The sequence below is a fragment of the Rhynchophorus ferrugineus genome, unplaced genomic scaffold (assembly GCF_030347505.1).
Source record: "Rhynchophorus ferrugineus isolate W39M unplaced genomic scaffold, kcgeb_rfMv2 rfM12, whole genome shotgun sequence".
Lineage (NCBI taxonomy): Eukaryota > Metazoa > Arthropoda > Insecta > Coleoptera > Curculionidae > Rhynchophorus > Rhynchophorus ferrugineus.
Genome location: NW_027472591.1, coordinates 4,982,344 through 5,006,429, shown reverse-complemented (window position 1 = coordinate 5,006,429; position 24,086 = coordinate 4,982,344). Strand labels below are relative to the sequence as shown.

General features: G+C 43.4%; 2 non-coding genes and 1 pseudogene across 2 annotated transcripts; all 3 read right to left on the bottom strand.

The window, feature by feature from the left end:
* Nucleotides 1–1,111: 1,111 nt before the first annotated feature.
* LOC143205639 (uncharacterized) lies at nucleotides 1,112–4,207 on the bottom strand (annotated as a pseudogene).
* A 419-nt stretch (nucleotides 4,208–4,626) lies between these two features.
* Nucleotides 4,627–4,781, bottom strand: LOC143205630 (5.8S ribosomal RNA). Its single transcript, XR_013007819.1, has one exon. It is a non-coding gene; the product is annotated as a 5.8S ribosomal RNA (ribosomal RNA).
* A 705-nt stretch (nucleotides 4,782–5,486) lies between these two features.
* Nucleotides 5,487–7,475, bottom strand: LOC143205631 (small subunit ribosomal RNA). The gene has a single exon (XR_013007820.1). It is a non-coding gene; the product is annotated as a small subunit ribosomal RNA (ribosomal RNA).
* Between the last annotated feature and the right edge of the window lie 16,611 nt (nucleotides 7,476–24,086).

Below are 24,086 nucleotides of genomic sequence, written 5' to 3'. Positions count from 1 at the left end.
TGGTATCTCCGTTTGTTTCTCGGTATGCCGTGTTTTTTCTAGGTTCATGATTTTATCCTCCATCCGTGCCATTTGCTCTCCCATTTTAGTGAACATATTTTCTATGCTGCTATTTTGTTCCTGTTTCTTGGATTTCCGTTCCATGAGGTCCGTTATGTCCTCAATTTTCTGTAGGGTTTGTAGGATGACGGTACGGTCTCCGATACCGTATTGCATCTTTTTAGATGCTTGATGGATTTTCGTCGCTCGTCCCTTTATCACATCCAGGCATAGTTTAATAGATTCTCTTAGTCCGGCGATGTCCCTTCCGATTAATATGCTCATTGTGAGTCCCGCCAGTTCATCTTCTTTCCCGTCTAGATCGTTCTCTCCAGCGTTAGCTTCGACACCTTCATTAACTTCTTTTTCGGTAACTTCCAGTTGCTCGGTGTCAGTTGTCTTTTTTCTAGCTTGTCGCTTCTCCATTTTATTGCAGTAGTATTAGTTCCTTATTAAAAATGCATATTAATGGGGCTGTGCCCCGATGGGAGATAGCGTTAAAGACCCTATTTATTGTTATTATTGAATTGTGTCACGTATCAGTCATTTATGGCGAGTGCGCTCGGATGATCACTTTGAAAAAATGGCGACCGCCCCTGGCTGCTGGCTTATTTCTTGAGACCGCTGCTAGATGGCGCAAGTGCAACCGATTTTTGAAAAATTGGTGACTGCGCTGTGGTGGGGGCTGTTGTGACCGATTGGTGACGGCGCTGAGTTGTTGACAAGATGGCTTGTTTCTCAAGCTCACGGCTAGATGGCGATAGTGCAGCCGATTTCTGTCAATTTGGCGACTGCGGAGGGCTTCTGCCTCGCTGTGAGCACCGCTAGTAGATGGCGCTGGTGCTGCCGATTTCTGATGATTCGGCGACTGCGGAGGGCTTCTGCCTCGCTGGGAGCACTGCTGATAGATGGCGCTAGTGCAGCCAATTTCACTTAAAAATGGTGACTGCGCTGATGTCGTGTTAGAGTGGTGACGGCAGTGGGATATTTATTTATCTTCAGGCGAGATGGTGACGGTAGAGGGCCCCTACAGATCGTTGAAATGGCGAATGCGCTGGTACGCTCGTCAAGAATAATTAATTGCCCGGATATTTATCAACAATGATCATCACAGTTCACACTAATCACTAACACAAGTACAAACTAACACAATAGACTACAATGTAATAATATGAGGGTTGTTTACAACACAGAATGTTAATTAACAAATAGCAAAATAAAGGGTTTACAGACAAATACACTTGGTATTCTCTGGATTGTTCACTAATTAGTCAGTTATTGTTCAAAAGTTGATACGATCCTACCTTATTGTGTCCAATCGTCGACCGTTGATTTGGTAGTTCAGCTCCCTTGTGAGTAGGTAGGGACAGTGGGAATCTCGTTAATCCATTCATGCGCGTCACTAATTAGATGACGAGGCATTTGGCTACCTTAAGAGAGTCATAGTTACTCCCGCCGTTTACCCGCGCTTGATTGAATTTCTTCACTTTGACATTCAGAGCACTGGGCAGAAATCACATTGCGTCAACATCACGTTAAGACCATCGCAATGCTTTGTTTTAATTAGACAGTCGGATTCCCCCGGTCCGTGCCAGTTCTGAGCTGATCGTTAAGTAGCGGCCGAAGAGGACACCGAATCGAACGTGAACGGCGCACGGTCGTCCGAAAACTACCGAAACGCCGAAACATCAACTCGGGCCTCGCAGCAAAGCGATTCCGCGGGAGGCCAAGGCACAGGACCGAGCTCGGATCCGAAACGACCCCGAAAGATCGTCCCTTCACCTCGCCCAGGCCCGGCTCGTCAACCAGGACCCGCTTCCTCGCCAAGCCCGACACGCCCCGATCCTCAGAGCCAATCCTTATCCCGAAGTTACGGATCCAATTTGCCGACTTCCCTTACCTACATTATTCTATCGACTAGAGGCTCTTCACCTTGGAGACCTGCTGCGGATATGGGTACGAACTGGCGCGACGCCTCCACGTGGCCCTCTCCCGGATTTTCAAGGTCCGAGGGGATGAACCGGACACCGCGGCAACTGCGGTGTTCTTCGCGTTCCAAACCATATCTCCCTGCTAGAGGATTCCATGGAACTCGAACGCTCATGCAGAAAAGAAAACTCTTCCCGGATCTCCCGACGGCGTCTCCGGGTCCTTTTGGGTTACCCCGACGAACTCTCTTGCGAGGGCCCGACTTATTAACGGTTCCGCTGCCAGGTTCCGGAATAGGAACCGGATTCCCTTTCGCCCGACGGGTGTGTATCGATCTAGTATATATATATACAATAAACGTACACCGCATCGACATCGGCTTTCGCCTAGGGCTTAGGATCGACTGACTCGTGTGCAACGGCTGTTCACACGAAACCCTTCTCCACGTCAGTCCTCCAGGGCCTCGCTGGAGTATTTGCTACTACCACCAAGATCTGCACCGACGGCGGCTCCAGACGGCCTCGCGGCCAGCCCTTCTGCGCTCACCGCCGCGACCCTCCTACTCGTCAGAGCTTCATGACCGCGCCCGAAGACGCGATCGCACATGCCGCTGACGGTCGAGTATAAGCACGACGCTTCAGCGCCATCCATTTTCAGGGCTAGTAACTTCGGCAGGTGAGTTGTTACACACTCCTTGGCGGATTCCGACTTCCATGGCCACCGTCCTGCTGTCTTAAGTTACCAACGCCTTTCATGGTATCCCATAAGCGTCGATTTAGGCGCTTTAACTCGACGTTTGGTTCATCCCACAGCGCCAGTTCTGCTTACCAAAAATGGCCCACTTGGCACTCTGATCCGAAATCTCGCGGCTTCATCATTTAAGCAAGCCGGAGATCTCACCCATTTAAAGTTTGAGAATAGGTTGAGGTCGTTTCGACCCCAATGCCTCTAATCATTCGCTTTACCGGATGAGACTCGTACGCTACGAGCGCCAGCTATCCTGAGGGAAACTTCGGAGGGAACCAGCTACTAGATGGTTCGATTAGTCTTTCGCCCCTATACCCAGTTCCGACGATCGATTTGCACGTCAGAATCGCTACGGACCTCCATCAGGGTTTCCCCTGACTTCGTCCTGACCAGGCATAGTTCACCATCTTTCGGGTCCCAGCGTGTACGCTCTTGGTGCGCCTCTTCTCGCGATGAGAACGAGACGCCCCGGGAATGCGGAGCGGCCACTTTTAAGGGTAAACCGCCCATCTTCCCTGAGTTCGTGCGAGACGAACTTTCACTTTCATTACGCCTTTAGGTTTAGTGATTCCCAATGACTCGCGCACATGCTAGACTCCTTGGTCCGTGTTTCAAGACGGGTCCTGAAAGTACCCAAAGCTATAGCGTCGCCGATCGGTCTAGGTCTGTTCGAGAACCTCGTCGCCAACAGTCATCAGAGGTCGGAAACGGCACCGGGTCCGATTACCGACGTGCATCTGACGCGCTTGCGACGAGCCGAACGCTAACGAGTAGCGGCCTTAAACCATTCGGTATACCGTCGAGCGAGTCGACCGCGAACACGAGGGTCCGTAAACGAAAACGGCGCGAACCGCAGTCTACGGTCTCCACCTCGAGCCTTAAGCCGACGCCCAACGGATCGCGACGTCCTACAAGGAGAAAAGTGCACGCGTTCGTCGCCGGATCGACGTACGAAAGGCGCGCGCAACGCCGAAACGTCACGTGTCACGCGATCGCACGCCGCCTACTACGAGCCGCGAATGAATTTCTCCCTTCGACCTTTCGGGTTTCTCAGGTTTACCCCTAAACGGTTTCACGTACTCTTGAACTCTCTCTTCAAAGTGCTTTTCAACTTTCCCTCACGGTACTTGTTCGCTATCGGTCTCGTGGTTATATTTAGCCTTAGATGGAGTTTACCACCCGCTTAGGGCTGCACTCTCAAGCAACCCGACTCTAAGGAGAGATCCTCTCGCCGTCAGTCACGGTCGCTACGGGCCTGGCACCCTCTATGGGCTGTTGCCCCGTTCAAGATGGACTTGGACGCGCGACGTAACGTCGAGATAATGGACCCTCCCGAACACCACATTTCCCGGCGCCCGATGTCGGCCGCGGGATTCGGTGCTGGGCTAATCCCTGTTCGCTCGCAGCTACTAAGGGAATCCTAGTTAGTTTCTTTTCCTCCGCTTAGTAATATGCTTAAATTCAGCGGGTAGTCTCACCTGCTCTGAGGTCGCTAGTTTAATATGCGTGGCGCTCGTAATCATCATAATAATGAAGATTAGGAGCCAATACGAAATATAAAAGTTTAGAATGGAAAAGACGCGCCGTCGAAAAACGGTGTTTTCTCCCTCGTATTCGAGAGACAACGCACCTACGATCCGACGTCGATTAAAAACTAATTTTATCGGATACGACGATCGTATTAATGGTGCGCGCTACGTTTATCACAAAAACGTGCGAACGACCGTTTTAAACACGTCTCATCCCTTTCATATTCGTACGACCCGTACGAGAGAGTTAGGTCACACGTACGGGTCCGCTGTCACGTTTTAGAACGTCGCGATCGAATCGCGCTTATACGCTCAGCACGCTCAGACATTTCTCGTCGATCGCGAAGATCAAAGAAAATCCGAGCAGTCTTGAAATGAGATACGACCCTCAGCCAGGAGTGGTCCGGGTATGAGATCCCAGGACCGCAATGTGCGTTCGAAATGTCGATGTTCATGTGTCCTGCAGTTCACAAGTTGACGCGCAATTAGCTGCGTTCTTCATCGACCCACGAGCCAAGTGATCCACCGTTTAGGGTAATCTTTTTTTAAGTTAGGTTTTAAACGCATATCGAAACGTTTCTATTATAAGACGACGACGACGACGACGCGCGCTCACGTCATAGACAGCGCTTGCGCCCCTTTCGCAGCCGCCGTCGACTTTAAAACGCTCTTACGGTTTATTTTCGTCTTCTCCACTACACACAACGAGAGGAGCGGAGACAGACTACTCGAAATGGTGACGTTCGTTGTAAATTTTCGTCGTCTCACCTCGTACGACAACAAAAGAGCATACGCTGATCATAGTTTGGCAATATTTTCGTAAACTAAATCTCACCCTTTTGGAATGAAACAAACGAAGGGTGATAAGATTTTCGTAAACTAATCACATTACCGATCATCGTATATGTTCGTCGATATGAGGATCGAAACGTCGATTAGAAATATAATTGGCAAAATCGTTTTATTTTGCGCTCGATTTGTCCATTTATAACGAAATCCGTCGTAGGCCGACGATTATTACTCGTCGTCCTATATAACAACATCTTCATCGTATATATCTCCGCTTTGGGGCGTACATCTTTTAAAACCATATATTATAGGTACCCGAAAACAGCTACGTTGACGACGTCGAAATTCGATCGGAACTTCCGAACTTCGTAGATGGCTCTTTAACGTTCGACAATGATTTTTACAGACTTGTACGTTTACCTATTATATATATATAGGCATAACAACACACTGTAATGATCCTTCCGCAGGTTCACCTACGGAAACCTTGTTACGACTTTTACTTCCTCTAAATGATCAAGTTTGGTCATCTTTTCCTACACATCGACGACGCCGAAACGCCATCGCGTGTCGATCCGAAGACCTCACTAAATCATTCAATCGGTAGTAGCGACGGGCGGTGTGTACAAAGGGCAGGGACGTAATCAACGCGAGCTTATGACTCGCGCTTACTGGGAATTCCTCGTTCATGGGGAACAATTGCAAGCCCCAATCCCTAGCACGAAGGAGGTTCAGCGGGTTACCCGGGCCGCTCGGCCAGGGAAGACACGCTGATTCCTTCAGTGTAGCGCGCGTGCGGCCCAGAACATCTAAGGGCATCACAGACCTGTTATTGCTCAATCTCGTGCGGCTAGAAGCCGCCTGTCCCTCTAAGAAGAATAGTTTGTACGCCGACAGTAAAAACCGCGCACGAACCGCGAAACCCGAAAGCAACGCGGCCGGCGGGCCTTTAGGATGTCAAAAAGCGCCTAGTTAGCAGGCTAGAGTCTCGTTCGTTATCGGAATTAACCAGACAAATCGCTCCACCAACTAAGAACGGCCATGCACCACCACCCACCGAATCAAGAAAGAGCTCTCAATCTGTCAATCCTTCCGGTGTCCGGGCCTGGTGAGGTTTCCCGTGTTGAGTCAAATTAAGCCGCAGGCTCCACTCCTGGTGGTGCCCTTCCGTCAATTCCTTTAAGTTTCAGCTTTGCAACCATACTTCCCCCGGAACCCAAAAGCTTTGGTTTCCCGGAAGCTGCCCGTCGAGTCATATTAGGGAACGTCGACGGATCGCTAGCTGGCATCGTTTAAGGTTAGAACTAGGGCGGTATCTGATCGCCTTCGAACCTCTAACTTTCGTTCTTGATCAATGAAAGCGTTTTTGGCAAATGCTTTCGCTTCTGTTCGTCTTGCGACGATCCAAGAATTTCACCTCTAACGTCGCAATACGAATGCCCCCATCCGTTCCTATTAATCATTACCTCGGGGTTCCGAAAACCAACAAAATAGAACCGAGGTCCTATTCCATTATTCCATGCATACAGTATTCAGGCGAAATTTTAGCCTGCTTTGAGCACTCTAATTTGTTCAAAGTAAACGTGCCGGCCCACCTCGACACTCAGTAAAGAGCACCGCGGCAGGATTGAGTTGGGCCGTCGTAACCACGACGCGCACAACACGCACGCCGAAACGCACGCGCGACGGCGACGCGACACGACTAAGCCCACCGGCAGGACGTCTCGCGAAAAACACGCCAGTTAACACCGCGAACGATGAACCGGCGGCGCGAGACACAAATTCGACTACGAGCTTTTTAACCGCAACAACTTTAATATACGCTATTGGAGCTGGAATTACCGCGGCTGCTGGCACCAGACTGGCCCTCCAATTGATCCTCGTTAAAGGGTTTAGAGTGTACTCATTCCGATTACGGGGCCTCGGATGAGTCCCGTATCGTTATTTTTCGTCACTACCTCCCCGTGCCGGGAGTGGGTAATTTGCGCGCCTGCTGCCTTCCTTGGATGTGGTAGCCGTTTCTCAGGCTCCCTCTCCGGAATCGAACCCTGATTCCCCGTTACCCGTTACGACCATGGTAGGCGCAGAACCTACCATCGACAGTTGATAAGGCAGACATTTGAAAGATGCGTCGCCGGTGCGAGACCGTGCGATCAGCTTAAAGTTATTCAGAGTCACCAAGTTGTACGATGACGAGCGCGAACCCGAAACCGATTGGTTTTGATCTAATAAAAGCACTCCTTCCATCTCTGGTCGGAGCTCTGTTTGCATGTATTAGCTCTAGAATTACCACAGTTATCCAAGTAATTGTGGGTACGATCTAAGGAACCATAACTGATTTAATGAGCCTTTCGCGGTTTCACCTTAATTCGGTATGTACTGAGACATGCATGGCTTAATCTTTGAGACAAGCATATGACTACTGGCAGGATCAACCAGGGAACTGTTCTTATTATTTTATCGACACGAAGCAGATAAAACAAATACAGACACAGTTTATTTTACAAGTTTGACTTATAAAGAAACGTGTGCGTAAGACGACGATATATAATATATATCGACGACTAATAAAAAGGAGGTGCATGATAGCGCGCCTAGACGACGGAAAAACCGGTCCGAGGCGCCACGCTCTTACATTTTAATATTAGTTGTCTAATAAAACAAAACGATATCATCATCTTAGACACATCTTTTGTTTTTTTTTATACACAACCGATCGACTAGGCACCCAATTATCTCGATTATCGACGACGATCGTCGACTACGTCGAAAATTGGATGCCGCAAAATATCGTTCGGCGTTTATAAGACCTCGAAAAACATTCTCTCCGAACCCTTCGCTAGATAGAAATATATAAAGCGACAAGGAAACCTCGTACGAGAAACGTTTCGTGATTTTTTATTTTATTCTCGCTCGGAGAGCAGAGAGCTATCGCAAAATGTGTTGCTGTTTTATGAACGTTCCGATGAAAAACCGATACGTCCATAAAAATAATAATTCCAATCGCATATGAATCGTGGATCATCTTCTTCTAACGAAGCCGAATGTTCCCGCCGAATTCGCGATCTCGCAGTGATACCGTCGTCGTCGTCGTACGCTTCCCGATATATCGAAAAAAACCGACCAGGAAGAACAACGAAACGACGATACAAAATCGCGAGAGCGTTACGAATATATAATAACACGACGAAATACGCTTTTTATTTAGATAAATAAAAAAATACGGTTCGGATCTTATATATTAACATATAATATGTAATACCACCTTCGCTGATCAAAAGCCACTCGGTAAAAGTGTCACAGCGCCGGTCGACCCGACCCGTCGTATCCGTCTCTCGTATCGCCCCACGTAGAAGCGCACACGATTTAAGCGCGGGTCTCTCGCCAGCTATCGGAAATGTATGGGTGTTTTAGAACAGATCGTTTATACGGACGTTGCGCAAATTTTTCGTTTTTACGTCTGCCCGTTCTCGTTATTATCGGAATGTTCCGATGAATAAACTTTAGCTTTAGACAACGTGAACTTCTAAAGCAATAATTTTAACCTCTCGTGTTAATACGTCCTCAGGCCGTTTCTAGACTGCCGATCACGTTCTTTAAAAGTCGGAAAATTCCGATCCATAAAATTATGCTAGTAGAATGTAAAGATCCTTCATAGGATGGATACTGTCACATATCGATACGGCGATCGGAGTAAAACTGTTCTCACGTATTTCAGGACATTTTAGGTTGTTACGTCGGCCCGTTCGTTATTATCGGTATATACCTATGAATAAATGTTTTGCTTGTAGAACGTAAGATTCCAAAAGAATGATTCGCCGAAACGATGGTGCACCCTTACGATCGGATATTTGCCGCTTATTGGCCATTTTCTATAATTCATCCGTTAGATATCGTTTATCGACTACGGATAAGGTTTTCCGATATCAGAATGTTCCTAAGGATGATTCGAAAGTGATTTGAACGAAGAATTTGATAGAATGAATCCTTTATTTATCCATTGAGTACAGGGTACGGAGTGTCTGCGGGGTCAGCTAATATATTATATTTCTCTCTCGACGTAATGGTAACTCGAAGTCCGAACCGCGCTCATGAAGCTCGGTTTCAATCCAATCCATGTTGGTCGGTTCCTCGAGAGGAACGCCGTATCTTCGCGGTCGACCGCCTAATGAATCAGGTGGTAAAAGTCCAAGCCCAGCGCGGCAACGGCAGGCGCGTTCAACGTTTTAACTGCCAATTCTACGGTCATTCATCGGCCAACTGTAAAGCCACTCCGGCCTACGTCAAGTCCCAAAGACAGAAATTCCCCGCCGAAATGCACCAACTGTTGAGAACCATACACCGCAAATTACTCGGGATGCAAGTGCCGACCTACTCCAAAAACAACCAAACCCAAAAGACCAATTCCTCCCCCCACTCATGTACGGGGAACTCAAGATAACAGTCGTCTGGCTGGTCTGGATTCCACTAGAACACGAACCCGATCTCCATTGGCGAAATACTCTTCGGAACATATTCAGATGACCAAGGAGATTTTCAGGCCATTTTCAACGCCATCAACCACACAGCTATTGGAAGAATTACTATCGGCCGGGATAATAGATGAGTTGGAACTTGGGCTTATTGCTCCAAGCGAACCAACTCACTACTCCTCCAATCGACCGACAATAATTGACTTTTTTATCTATCAAAATTCGAATCAAGCCTCTGACCTGCAAGTACTCCAAGATATCGATTCTGACCACAGGCCTATCCTCCTCACCCACCATCAGCGATTTTCCACTGAGTTCCACTGTCCCCAAGCAAGGTCAACCTAGTAAACGAAAAAAAAAGTATCTTCTCTTTGACGATCCTCATTATATTAGGACGATAGTTCCATTCTAAATTCTTGATTAATTACAGTTCCTATTTGTTCATTTCGAGACGTTCCCGTGATTAATACTTATCGTGTAGAAATTAGCCACAATCCACAATTAGCCACAGTTAGGAAAAATAAATTAATTATCATATAGTCATAAACGTAATAAAAATGAATACACATATTTTCGAAGTCACTCCAGAAATACTTTACCTTATTTTTAAATAACAATCTCGGGCCGTACCATTTTTACAAAACTTATTCTATATACTTACTATATAACAGATTATAATGATATAATATAATTCAATACAATAACTACAATATATATATATATATATCTGAAAATTCTGTTTTTATAAAATGTCAGCTACTGTTTAACATTTCATTTTTTAAAATTTATATCCAATTGTGGTTCTGAAAAGAACCGATTTTGCAGGTAAGTAGTATATTGAAACACACATAGGTATGTGAATTAATTTACTTAGAACTGGTATATTTGGTGACTGCTTTGGTACCTTCGCTAACGGCGTGCTTAGCCAACTCACCGGGTAACAATAACCTAACGGCGGTTTGGATTTCTCTGCTCGTGATCGTTGATCTCTTATTGTAATGGGCGAGACGCGACGCTTCGGCGGCTATCCTTTCGAATATATCGTTCACGAAAGAATTCATGATCGACATGGCCTTGCTGGAGATACCCGTATCGGGATGAACCTGCTTTAAAACTTTGTATATGTAAATCGCATAGCTTTCCTTCCTCCTGCGCTTCTTTTTCTTGTCGCTCTTAGAGATATTTTTCTGGGCTTTTCCGGCTTTCTTGGCCGCCTTACCGCTTGTCTTCGGTGGCATTTCGAAATAAAAATCCCGACGTCTCACGTACCTCAAAGAGTACTTAACTAAAAAAATGCCTTTAATTCTAGAACTTATAACATTCGAAGGAACACTTCTAAGCCCCGCCCATAGCCCGAGTTAGAGTCTGATTGGTCGCGTATGATATAACGAGTTTGGCTCGCGGACAAAATTCCAGGCCGATCTGTAAGAAATTTCCAGTACCGTTTTTGATTTAAAGGTGAGCAGTATCTAACAACGATCGAGATTAACATGTCCGGACGTGGTAAAGGCGGAAAAGTGAAGGGAAAGGCGAAGTCTCGTTCCAATCGTGCGGGATTACAATTTCCTGTCGGTCGTATTCACCGACTTCTAAGGAAAGGAAATTATGCCGAACGCGTAGGGGCCGGTGCTCCCGTTTACTTAGCTGCCGTAATGGAATATCTGGCGGCCGAAGTTCTCGAGTTGGCGGGTAACGCCGCTAGAGACAACAAGAAAACAAGGATTATCCCTAGGCATTTACAATTGGCCATCAGAAACGACGAGGAATTGAATAAACTGTTATCTGGCGTTACTATTGCCCAGGGCGGCGTCTTGCCTAACATTCAAGCAGTATTATTGCCTAAAAAGACAGACAGCAAAACCAAATAGATAACGCAAACCGTTTAAAGTTTTGCATACGCCCTTTAATATCGGTCCTTTTCAGGGCCAACAAAATCGTATAAAAAAGAAGTTAGAATACGCGTTCTTATTAAAGAATAAATATTAACTAGAAAATTTATAAATAATCTGATCTGTACTGAATATTCCTTTATTACTGTTTTAGAGTATCGATCGATCGGTTCCCTAATTAGTTACGGCTCTATCTAGAAAATAATCATTTAAGTAATAATAAGATAATAAATAAATTATATAAATATTCTTTCTTTTATAAAGTTATATTGTGGTTCTGAAAAGAACCGTTTTTTTTCTATTAAAAAAATACGGTCTTGGACGAACGTATTTTTTAGGGAAGTCGTAGCACGTCCAGGAGTGTCGGGATATTTGTAATTTTCAACTCCGTGTCTTCTTGATCTGACGATGAAATGTGTCGCCTGTTTAATATATCGTCATACGTAGTAGAAATAGTTTTATTTCTTTTTCTTTGGTGATACTGGTTTTTTAGTTTTCGCACCTTCACCAGCGGCAACACGAACAGTTGAGGTCGTCGTCTTAGCACTTTTCGGTTTAGGCGCCTTGGGCTTTTTCGTAGGTCCGGCTTTATTAGATTTTTTCGCTTTGGAAGGCGATTTCGGGGATCTTGCGGCCGTGTTGCTTTTTGCTGCTTTCGAAGATGAACTATTAGCGGCGGCATTGGAAGCGGACGTAGTCGTGGCGGCGGTAGATTTCTTTCCTGTTTTCTTTTCGACGGCTTTTTTGGCAGAAGCTTTTTTCTCGGCCAAAGTTGCAGATTCACCTTTCTTACTTTTAGCTGTGGTTTTCTTAGTTGAGGCGGAGGCGGCGGTCGTCTTTTTTTCCGTTTTCTCTGAGGTTTTTTTGGCAGACGCTTTTTTACCACCGGCTGTCGTAGCTGTCGCGGCACCTCCTACTGGTTTTCGTTTATTTTTCTGTCCGGTTTTGGCAGTGGCCGTTTTTCTTTTCTTCGTACCTGCGGCTGTCGTACCTCCTGCTTTACGTGCCGAAGCCGCTAATTTAAATGATCCGGAAGCTCCTTTGCCCTTCGTTTGTACCAAAACACCCGAAGCGATCCACGTCTTTATATATTTCTTTATAAAGGGCGATAATTTGTCAGCATCCACTTTGTAATTGGCCGCTATGTATTTTTTAATAGCTCTGAAGGAAGTTCCGCCTTTCTCTTTCAATCCTTTAATTGCACTCGTTACCATATCAGCGATCGGAGGATGACTAACTTTCGATTTAGAACTCTTCGCCTTGCTCGAAGTGGATTTTTCTTTCTTCCCTCCTGCAGACGAACCTGCGCTACCGGCTGTAGCTGATGCGGCTCCCGTAGCCGACACCGAAGATGAATTCGACCCGGCCGGTGTGCCTGTTGACGATGCGTTAACAACGGCGGCGGAATTTCCTCCACTCCCTTGATTCGACGAAGGAGAAACCGCTTGTCCGCTAATATCGACGTCCGACATTCTGATATAATTTCTTAATTTTCTTATAAGAACGTTCTAATCACGATTCGTTTGACAAAGTTACGTACGTGCGTATGCTTCTCGTTCGCGTATTTTAACTGTCTGACGGTCGCTCTCATTTAATGCGTACCCTATATGATATGAGCCGAACGGAGGACTGAACGGTCGAGCGCGAACGACGTTCCATATTCCGGCTTCGTCGAAACGTTCATCGAGCTTGGAACCGTTTACTTATTTCTCATATTAAATACATAAATCCTTTAGAATATCATACGATTTATGTTCGAGGCGTTAAAAGATAAAACGTAGTAGAAGTAGCAAACTTTACCAATAAATTTTACGTTGACTATCGTCTTAGAAGGAAGCACAAAATCAAGCGTTGCTCTCGATTCCGTCGAAACTACCAATTTACATTCGAGTTATAGACTTTCGGTTATAACTATGAAAATATATCTTTTCAAATCTACGTCCCCCGATATATCGTCTTTTGATATAAATGCAATTCCGTACAGATCTAATGCTATTATTGGAGAAACGAGACATATTATTCCTAATTGATGCGGTACAGATTGTTCGTTGTCCAAAACGAATCTATATCGAAACGTACCGTTGTCGAATTAACTGTAAGAAAACAATGACATGAAAATTAACCGATCCTATACTAATATACTTCTTATTTAACGGTTTCTTAACACCATCCGAACTCTGGGTTACAATCGAACGTATCGGGTGAGCAACGATATCGAGACGTCTATAAGAATATCGTGTCAAACCCTTCTGTATCGATACAATGCTCATATATATTATAGTATATTTTGCTTCTTTAGTTGAAATCTGTTTTCATAAATAGTTATCTAAAGTCAATAAATACATGGAACGCGATCTCCATACATACGTGCGTAGAACTACCGTACCTTCTTTGAAATCTTAAGGATTCTCCAAGCTCATCGACGCGAAGTTTATCTCGGAGTATTTTCTCTCTAAAGGAAAACTATATTAAAGCTTCAACGAAGATTCGGTATTCGATTGTTCACCATCATTTACATTCTTGTCATTAACCTAACATTTATTATGAAATCTTATTTTAAACTTTATCTATCTTTTTATATTACGATCGTCTATTATAATGCAGTATATTTGTTACTTTACAAGTAAATCTTAGATGAAAGGAGCAGATATTTAATAAAATTTAACGTCATCTTAGTCCATTTTCGAATAATAAATTTCTTTTTTTATGCTAGTAAATTTGTGGCTCTGAAAAGAACCGTTGTTTTCTTTAGTTGAATAGATACGTTGTTCTGTTTTAATTGGTCAGCATATATAATACTTTATTTAACCGCCAAATCCGTATAGGGTTCGTCCTTGGCGTTTGAGGGCGTATACTACATCCATGGCAGTAACGGTTTTCCTTTTGGCGTGTTCGGTATAAGTGACGGCGTCTCTGATAACGTTTTCCAAAAATACTTTTAATACACCTCTGGTTTCTTCATAAATTAGACCGGATATACGTTTAACTCCACCCCGCCTAGCCAATCTTCTGATGGCGGGTTTCGTAATACCTTGGATATTATCACGAAGCACTTTACGATGCCGCTTAGCGCCTCCTTTTCCCAAACCTTTACCACCTTTACCTCTGCCCGTCATGATTTATTCAATTTAGTATTAAAAGAAAGCAAATTTATAATCGAATTGTGCAGCGTACACCTCGAATACTACGGGTAACTATTTCAATTTCAAATCCTACCATGGGTTTTGTTGAGTTCGAATCGGGTCCCGCCCACAGATGCTAGCCGGACCAATCAGAATATCTTCACACATTATTAAAAAGGGAGATTTCTTTGACACCTTCGATCAGTTTCCAAAAGTTCGTTGGTGCTTGCGCTTGTAATTCTTCCTACACGTTTGAAGTCAGACCCGTTTAGACGATGGCTCGTACCAAGCAAACTGCTCGAAAATCAACCGGAGGTAAGGCTCCCAGAAAACAATTGGCTACTAAAGCAGCCAGGAAAAGCGCTCCCGCTACCGGTGGTGTTAAAAAACCGCATCGTTACAGACCCGGTACGGTCGCTCTAAGAGAAATCCGACGCTATCAGAAGAGTACCGAATTATTGATTAGGAAATTGCCTTTCCAACGATTGGTTCGCGAAATCGCTCAGGATTTCAAGACCGATTTACGTTTCCAAAGTTCGGCAGTGATGGCTTTGCAAGAAGCTAGCGAGGCCTATTTGGTTGGTCTCTTTGAAGACACCAATTTGTGTGCGATCCATGCTAAACGAGTAACTATCATGCCTAAGGACATTCAATTAGCCAGACGCATTAGAGGCGAACGTGCATAAATGCTACGGCTGTCCTATATTAAGGTCGTTTTTTGTATTTATATGAAAAAAAAAAGGTTCTTCTCAGAACCACCAACTTCTATTAGAAAAAAGAGACATTGATATTTTTTCCGTTTATATGACGCTTTAGTTATAATATTTGTGAATTGAATTTAGAATATTATGATCACAAATATATTGTGAATATTGAGGAATCCTTAGTAATAAGGTGTGAACACCTGCTGGATTGACTTGAAGTTTATATCACGATAAGAAAGGGGTATCACATATACTGTTATTATGTTACCGTAAAGGAATGAATATATAAAATAAAATATTTTTTTCTGGATATTTTAACATTTTTATGAACGATTACTATATTTTAATTTATTTGACTTCGTATATATCCTATCTTCTTAACAATAGTTTATTTCTTTTTTTCTTCTTTAAACATTTTGGGGCTCTGAAAAGAGCCGTTTTCCACCCTTCATATTATTATGATCACCTTCAAAATAATATATTTCGTTTACTTAGAACTGGTATATTTAGTGACAGCTTTGGTACCTTCGCTAACGGCATGCTTAGCCAATTCACCGGGTAACAATAACCTAACGGCGGTTTGGATTTCTCTGCTCGTGATGGTCGATCTTTTATTGTAATGGGCGAGGCGCGACGCTTCGGCGGCTATCCTTTCGAATATATCGTTCACGAAAGAATTCATAATCGACATGGCCTTGCTGGAAATACCCGTATCGGGATGAACCTGCTTTAAAACTTTGTATATGTAAATCGCGTAGCTTTCCTTCCTCCTACGCTTTTTTTTCTTATCGCTCTTAGAAATGTTTTTCTGGGCTTTTCCAGCCTTTTTTGCCGCTTTACCGCTTGTCTTCGGTGGCATTTTAAACGAATGAGATTCGCGACCTACCCATACAGCAAAAGATAAAAGACTAAACCGAAATATACCTATAGTCGTTTAATTATTTGATAAATGACGCTACACTTCTAAGCTCCGCCCATTCTTGGCGTTATGTCGTAGAAAGCTCTGATTGGTCGAGTAGGAAACGTACTAGTGTTTTGAGAAGTTGCCGAATAAAAGCTATTCGCTGGACAGTTCACTGCCAGTTGTTCATTCGTTGTCGAAAGGACGTGAGCGTTGTCGCCATTAGTTTTTCGGTTATTTTTAGTTTAAAAAAGTTAGCAATACAATGTCTGGACGTGGTAAGGGTGGAAAAGTGAAGGGAAAGGCGAAATCTCGTTCCAACCGAGCGGGATTACAATTTCCTGTTGGCCGTATTCACCGGCTTTTAAGGAAAGGAAATTATGCCGAACGCGTAGGGGCCGGTGCTCCCGTCTACTTAGCTGCCGTAATGGAATATTTGGCGGCCGAAGTTCTCGAGTTGGCAGGTAACGCCGCTAGAGACAACAAGAAAACAAGGATTATCCCTAGGCATTTACAATTGGCCATCAGAAATGACGAAGAACTGAACAAACTCCTCTCCGGTGTTACTATAGCCCAGGGCGGCGTTCTACCAAACATCCAGGCCGTATTGTTACCGAAAAAAACAGATAGTAAAACCAAATAAGTTACATGAGCCTTAGGGTTTTTGTGTCGTACAAAAACCTTTTAACTATCGGTCCTTTTCAGGACCACCAAAATAATAAAACAAAAAAAGAAACTTAAAATTAAAACTCATATTATGACTTGCACTTACTAATTATTTAAAATATTCTAATAAACAGTTTAAGTACTTTAAAGATTGTTTTTTGGGTGTGTAAGATAAATTAAGAGACATTCCAATACCAATAATTATCGTTTTATTAAACAACAATTAAGTCGAAATAATATGAAGGATTTATTTCTAGCGGTTCTCCTTTAGTAAAATCGAACCGTATTATAACATCGCGCCTTGTATATAATCTATGTAATTAACGATGAATTTAAGGGGCGGTCTATTTATTAAGTATAGAGTTTTAGAATCCAAACCCTCAAATAATTAGGGCCAGTTATACTTAAATTATTATTTTAAATAAAATTATGATGATTGTAATGATTGAAAGATTATCCTTAAATCCTAATAGAGCTTCCGTTTTTTAAATATCGATAAATTTGTGGTTCTGAAAAGAACCGTTGTTTAATTTTTCTAAAATTAATTTTGAGGGTCACATTTCACGTTAGTTCGCGAATAAAATGTGACTTAACCTCCAAACCCGTATAATGTACGTCCTTGACGTTTCAAGGCGTATACTACATCCATTGCGGTAACGGTTTTTCTTTTGGCGTGTTCGGTATATGTAACGGCATCTCTGATGACGTTTTCCAAAAACACTTTTAAAACACCTCTGGTCTCTTCGTAAATCAGACCAGATATACGTTTTACGCCGCCTCGTCTAGCCAATCTTCTAATGGCGGGCTTCGTAATACCTTGGATATTATCACGAAGCACTTTACGATGCCGCTTGGCTCCTCCTTTTCCCAAACCTTTACCACCTTTACCTCTGCCGGTCATCTTTTATCGAACCTAATACAAAAAAAATAAATGATCTCGAATAAGTAGCGCGCTCACAACACGAGTGCTACGGACAACTGTTGTCGATTACATTCAATCAGCCCGGTTTTGTAGACTTAGGATTGAGTTCCGCCCACTGGCACAAAACGGACCAATCAGATTAGATAACATGTTATAAAAAGGACTCTCTGATTTTATGACCGAATCAGTCCGAAAGGGGTCGCCGTCGTTTGCGTTTGTTAATTTTTCTCATTACCTCTATTTTAAAAATATGGCTCGTACCAAGCAAACTGCGCGAAAATCAACAGGAGGTAAAGCTCCTAGGAAACAATTGGCTACCAAAGCGGCCAGGAAAAGCGCTCCAGCTACCGGTGGCGTTAAGAAACCACATCGCTACCGACCTGGGACGGTCGCTTTGCGGGAGATTCGTCGTTATCAAAAGAGCACCGAATTATTGATTAGGAAATTACCTTTTCAACGATTGGTTCGCGAAATCGCTCAAGATTTCAAGACCGATTTACGTTTTCAAAGTTCGGCGGTAATGGCTTTACAAGAGGCCAGCGAAGCTTATTTAGTTGGCCTTTTTGAGGATACTAATTTATGTGCGATACATGCAAAGCGAGTAACCATCATGCCCAAGGATATTCAGCTAGCCAGACGTATCAGAGGCGAACGTGCCTAAACTTTATTTTCTATCATTTATAATACTCTACTTATATTCGTATTTTGCAACAAAAAAAAAACGGTTCTTTTCAGAACCACCTAAATTTAATCAAAGAAAAAGAAGATAATTCAATTAATATTCTTTTATCGATATTTATATAAACCACTAAAAGAGTTATGGATTTTTATCTCAGAGTTATATTCGACTACATGTTAGTAATTAATAACAGTCGGTGTACTTATACGCATTGTTTTTAAAAACTAAAGAAAAAATAATGTAATCACTAATAACCAAAGAATAATAATATACTGTTGATAACAAAATTTGTATTTCAATATTGGATACTACAGCTGTATAATATATAAAATTAATTTTTTTAAGATTATTTCTTTTTTTATTTATCTAAATTGTGGCTCTGAAAAGAACCGTTTTCTCCTTTATGATATTCAAGGCTTATGGTTTACTTAGAACTGGTATATTTAGTGACGGCTTTGGTACCTTCACTAACGGCGTGCTTAGCCAATTCACCGGGCAGCAATAATCGCACGGCAGTTTGGATTTCTCTGCTTGTGATAGTAGATCTTTTATTGTAATGAGCGAGACGGGACGCTTCGGCGGCTATCCTTTCGAATATATCGTTCACGAAAGAATTCATGATCGACATGGCCTTGCTGGAGATACCCGTATCGGGATGAACTTGCTTTAAAACTTTGTAAATGTAGATCGCGTAGCTTTCCTTCCTCTTGCGTTTCTTTTTCTTGTCACTTTTGGAGATATTTTTCTGAGCCTTACCGGCCTTTTTGGCCGCCTTACCGCTTGTTTTCGGAGGCATTTCGAAATAAATATTACGATATTAAAGGAACCACGAAAAGTACTAGACTAAAACAAATTTCAGGAATCCTTAGAATTTATAGGCTCCTTAAATACACTCCTAAGCCCCGCCTATTATCTGAGTTAGCCTTTCATTGGTCGCGTACGAGATCATGCGTTCGGCTTACGAACAAAATTCGTTGCTAGTATGTTGACAGTTTTAGTACAGATTTCAACTCTAAGGCGAGCGAGTTCTAGAAGCAATCGATAGTAAAATGTCCGGACGTGGTAAAGGCGGAAAAGTGAAGGGAAAGGCGAAGTCTCGTTCTAACCGAGCGGGATTACAATTCCCTGTCGGTCGTATTCACAGACTTTTAAGGAAAGGGAATTATGCCGAACGCGTAGGGGCCGGTGCTCCCGTCTACTTAGCTGCCGTAATGGAATATCTGGCAGCCGAGGTTCTCGAATTGGCGGGTAACGCCGCTAGAGATAACAAGAAAACCAGGATTATCCCTAGGCATTTGCAATTGGCCATCAGAAACGACGAAGAATTGAACAAACTCCTATCCGGAGTTACTATAGCCCAGGGCGGCGTTCTGCCAAATATCCAAGCTGTATTGTTACCTAAAAAGACAGATAGCAAAACTAAATAAAACGAATGTAACCTATTTTATCATCAAATATCGGTCCTTTTCAGGACCACCAAGACAGCTGAAAAAGAGAATTTTATTATTTTAGCTTAAGTAGTAAAATAACAGGCATAAGTTTTAATTTTGAGAGGTTTTGTGATATACGACAGAGTTACGACGATATTTTATAGATCGCAATACTTTTGACAATACCTTTCTCTGAATCTTCGTGCATGCAGTCTCTTCTTAATGAGAGTATTGAACAATATCCATTTTATTGTATCGATATCGTATCTTTCTAATTTCTCATTCATTTCATTAATTATTTCCTAATTGTTATGATCGGATTTGCAAAGATTAGGATTTCTGTATATCGAACCGGTACATGTCAGCTGTATTTATGAGGTTATGTTATTTGTTCTTAGAATTTGATGTGATCAATTGAAAATGAGATGAAAGTTGCTTTAATTTATCGTTTCGGACCGACTATTAGTGCCGTGTCATCGTTTGGAGATTACTATGGAACATAATTGTGCGACGAGTTATGATAGACTGTCATTTATTGTTGCGACTGGATTTGGTGGTCTCCAGCTATATATGCGTTTATTATTTATAATTGTCGATCCGATTCACTACCTACTAATTCTATATTGTGAATTTTTAGTTTAATGATCATGTCCTTACTGTTGGACCAACACCCCACTTGGATGCATTGGTACGATGACTGTCTCCGTAGGAAGGCCATGCATGACAGTCAACCCATGTATTTCTTTTCATTAGGGTAGTTTATACAGTAAGTGTCTATTTATTGACTATAGGGTACCAATTAGTTACTTCGTATGGTTACCTTTAAGGTAATTGAATGATATTGTTGCTTTTAGTGAGCAACTAAATGACATTGAGAGATTTGACCGGATGTTAGTTTGAAGATGTTTATATATTCCATGCAACAATCTTTCGCTTATTCCGAGTTGCTGCGGTTATACACAGTTACTGACTTGCCCCTTGACATCCTCTCGGATGTGCACTTCCTTTGAGGATTATCCGTGATGACCTGTATTGCCTTATATAATTAGCATTTTTGAGTAAGTTTGAAATCTAGGTGAGAGTGCCGTTTATGTATGTATATGTTTGTTAATCTAGTGATTTATCATAGGTTACTTATTGTTGTTATTGCAATTTAGGTTAGATTGTTTCGAAGAGCCTTCCTTGATGTGAATATATCTCTTCCTTTGTTTCGACTGTGGGTGAATTCTGATGCTTAGCTAAGGATATTTTATATCATATTCTATTTATATCATTAATTTAGAATAGAATAGAATATAATATAATACAATTTTCAAAGATTTTTAATGATATTCTTGACAATTTTACGCTTCTCTATATTTGAAAATCCTATTCTTTGATTGTCTTGGTTCTCGCTAGATGGCGCGCGCCGCCTGATTTCTTTCTCTACTTTATGTCGTTGGATATTGTTTTCGTCTCTCATTCATTAGAATTGACGTACACGCATTGGAGGTTATGTCTTCGTTCTGTTTAAACGTTTTGTTTATTTTATTTTGTTATTGTTGTGTTTTTAGGTTTTCTTATGGATTAGACCGATCTTATGTGATTTGTCGACCTGTGACTTGTTTGTTTTACCCCCTCGCACCACTTGGAGGTTATGTCGGACACCATCTGTGTCACTAGATTGTACTTTTGTATGAATATTTCGTATTATTTCAGGGTGAATTTGACGCCGTAGATATGTTTTGATATTGTTTAACCACTTTTATTTCATTTTATTTTGTTGCTAGTCACCTTCCAATCAAGATACCAGCGGTGTATTTACATTTTTTGTATTTTTTAGGTTATCCGTGTCCAGTTCCCCTGACAGAACTGGTAGAGCCGACCGTGATCAATCTGGAAATCACATGTCCGAAGCTATCCGCATCAACCTGCGGTTCCTCTGCACTTGATGACCGAACGCCAACAGGCCAGGATTCTACCTTTGCTTAAGTACTTTCGGATATGTTGAATACTACATTTGTTTATATTAGACTTATCTGCTCGAAGTTTATTAGTTAGATGACTTATATGTTTGATTTGCAAGGTATGAGGTCTATTGAGATAGCGACCCCGTAGGACGGTGCAGTAACTTCGTGATTGTGTTTCATATTGTTCAATCATTCCTAATGCCAATCATCCTCCCATCGGAATATCAATAGTCTAGTTATGATTTTTAATGTTTTAGGTTAGGGAGTCTTGGCAGAGTTGACGGAACTGGCCGTGTCCGAGTGGTGGAATGGACAAAGCACCCTGGGACCATTGCTACTATGAGTTTGCCAATTTTCCACACTACAAGATGAGCATTATTTGTCTTTCTCTATGATTAGGACTATCGCTGAAACAGTAGTCCTAGCAAGTCCTACTCCCCAAGCGGAGAGAAGTTAGGGGGGCAGTAGGAATCTCGTTAATCCATGCACGCGCCTTCCTGATATGTTCGGGCATAGGCTGCGGTTGTCAAGGCGGTGGTAGTTAGTCCCGCCGTTTACCCGCGCTCGGCATCTCGATCCTTCTCTGAACGGATCCGAACGCGATCTGCTGAGCTGGTCTTTCCTGCGTAAGTATATGGACATTTTGAAATGTAGACTATCTGTCTATGGCTCTGGTGCTTGTTAAAGCTCCGAGCTGGTCTTTCCTGCGTAAGTATCGGGGACGGTTCACGTACGGGTCTCCGAGCGCCTGTTCGGTTCCGTCGCGGCAGTATTGCGTAAAATTTTAGATAAGGACAGTGGGAATCTCGTTAATCCATGCACGCGCCTTCCTGATATGTTCGGGCATAGGCTGCGGTTGTCAAGGTGGTGGTAGTTAGTCCCGCCGTTTACCCGCGCTCGGCATCTCGATCCTTCTCTGAACGGATCCGAACGCGATCTGCTGAGCTGGTCTTTCCTGCGTAAGTATATGGACATTTTGAAATGTAGACTATCTGTCTATGGCTCTGGTGCTTGTTAAAGCTCCGAGCTGGTCTTTCCTGCGTAAGTATCGGGGACGGTTCACGTACGGGTCTCCGAGCGCCTGTTCGGTTCCGTCGCGGCCGTATTGCGTAAAATTTTAGATAAGGACAGTGGGAATCTCGTTAATCCATGCACGCGCCTTCCTGATATGTTCGGGCATAGGCTGCGGTTGTCAAGATGGTGGTAGTTAGTCCCGCCGTTTACCCGCGCTCGGCATCTCGATCCTTCTCTGAACGGATCCGAACGCGATCTGTTAGGGACATTTTGAAATGTAGACCATGAGTCTATGGCTCTGGTGCTTGTTAAAGGTCTGAGCTGGTCTTTCCTGCGTAAGAATATGGACATTTTGAAATGTAGACTATCTGTCTATGGCTCTGGTGCTTGTTAAAGCTCCGAGCTGGTCTTTCCTGCGTAAGTATCGGGGACGGTTCACGTACGGGTCTCCGAGCGCCTGTTCGGTTCCGTCGCGGCAGTATTGCGTAAAATTTTAGATAAGGACAGTGCGAATCTCGTTAATCCATGCACGCGCCTTCCTGATATGTTCGGGCATAGGCTGCGGTTGTCAAGGCGGTGGTAGTTAGTCCCGCCGTTTACCCGCGCTCGGCATCTCGATCCTTCTCTGAACGGATCCGAACGCGATCTTAGCTGAGCTGGTCTTTCCTGCGTAAGTATATGGACATTTTGAAATGTAGACTATCTGTCTATGGCTCTGGTGCTTGTTAAAGCTCCGAGCTGGTCTTTCCTGCGTAAGTATCGGGGACGGTTCACGTACGGGTCTCCGAGCGCCTGTTCGGTTCCGTCGCGGCAGTATTGCGTAAAGTTTTAGATAAGGACAGTGGGAATCTCGTTAATCCATGCACACGCCTTCCTGATATGTTCGGGCATAGGCTGCGGTTGTCAAGGTGGTGGTAGTTAGTCCCGCCGTTTACCCGCGCTCGGCATCTCGATCCTTCTCTGAACGGATCCGAACGCGATCTTAGCTGAGCTGGTCTTTCCTGCGTAAGTATATGGACATTTTGAAATGTAGACTATCTGTCTATGGCTCTGGTGCTTGTTAAAGCTCCGAGCTGGTCTTTCCTGCGTAAGTATCGGGGACGGTTCACGTACGGGTCTCCGAGCGCCTCTTCGGTTCCGTCGCGCCAGTATTGCGTAAAATTTTAGATAAGGACAGTGGGAATCTCGTTAATCCATGCACGCGCCTTCCTGATATGTTCGGGCATAGGCTGCGGTTGTCAAGGTGGTGGTAGTTAGTCCCGCCGTTTACCCGCGAACGATATCTCGATAAGTTAAAATTCAAAA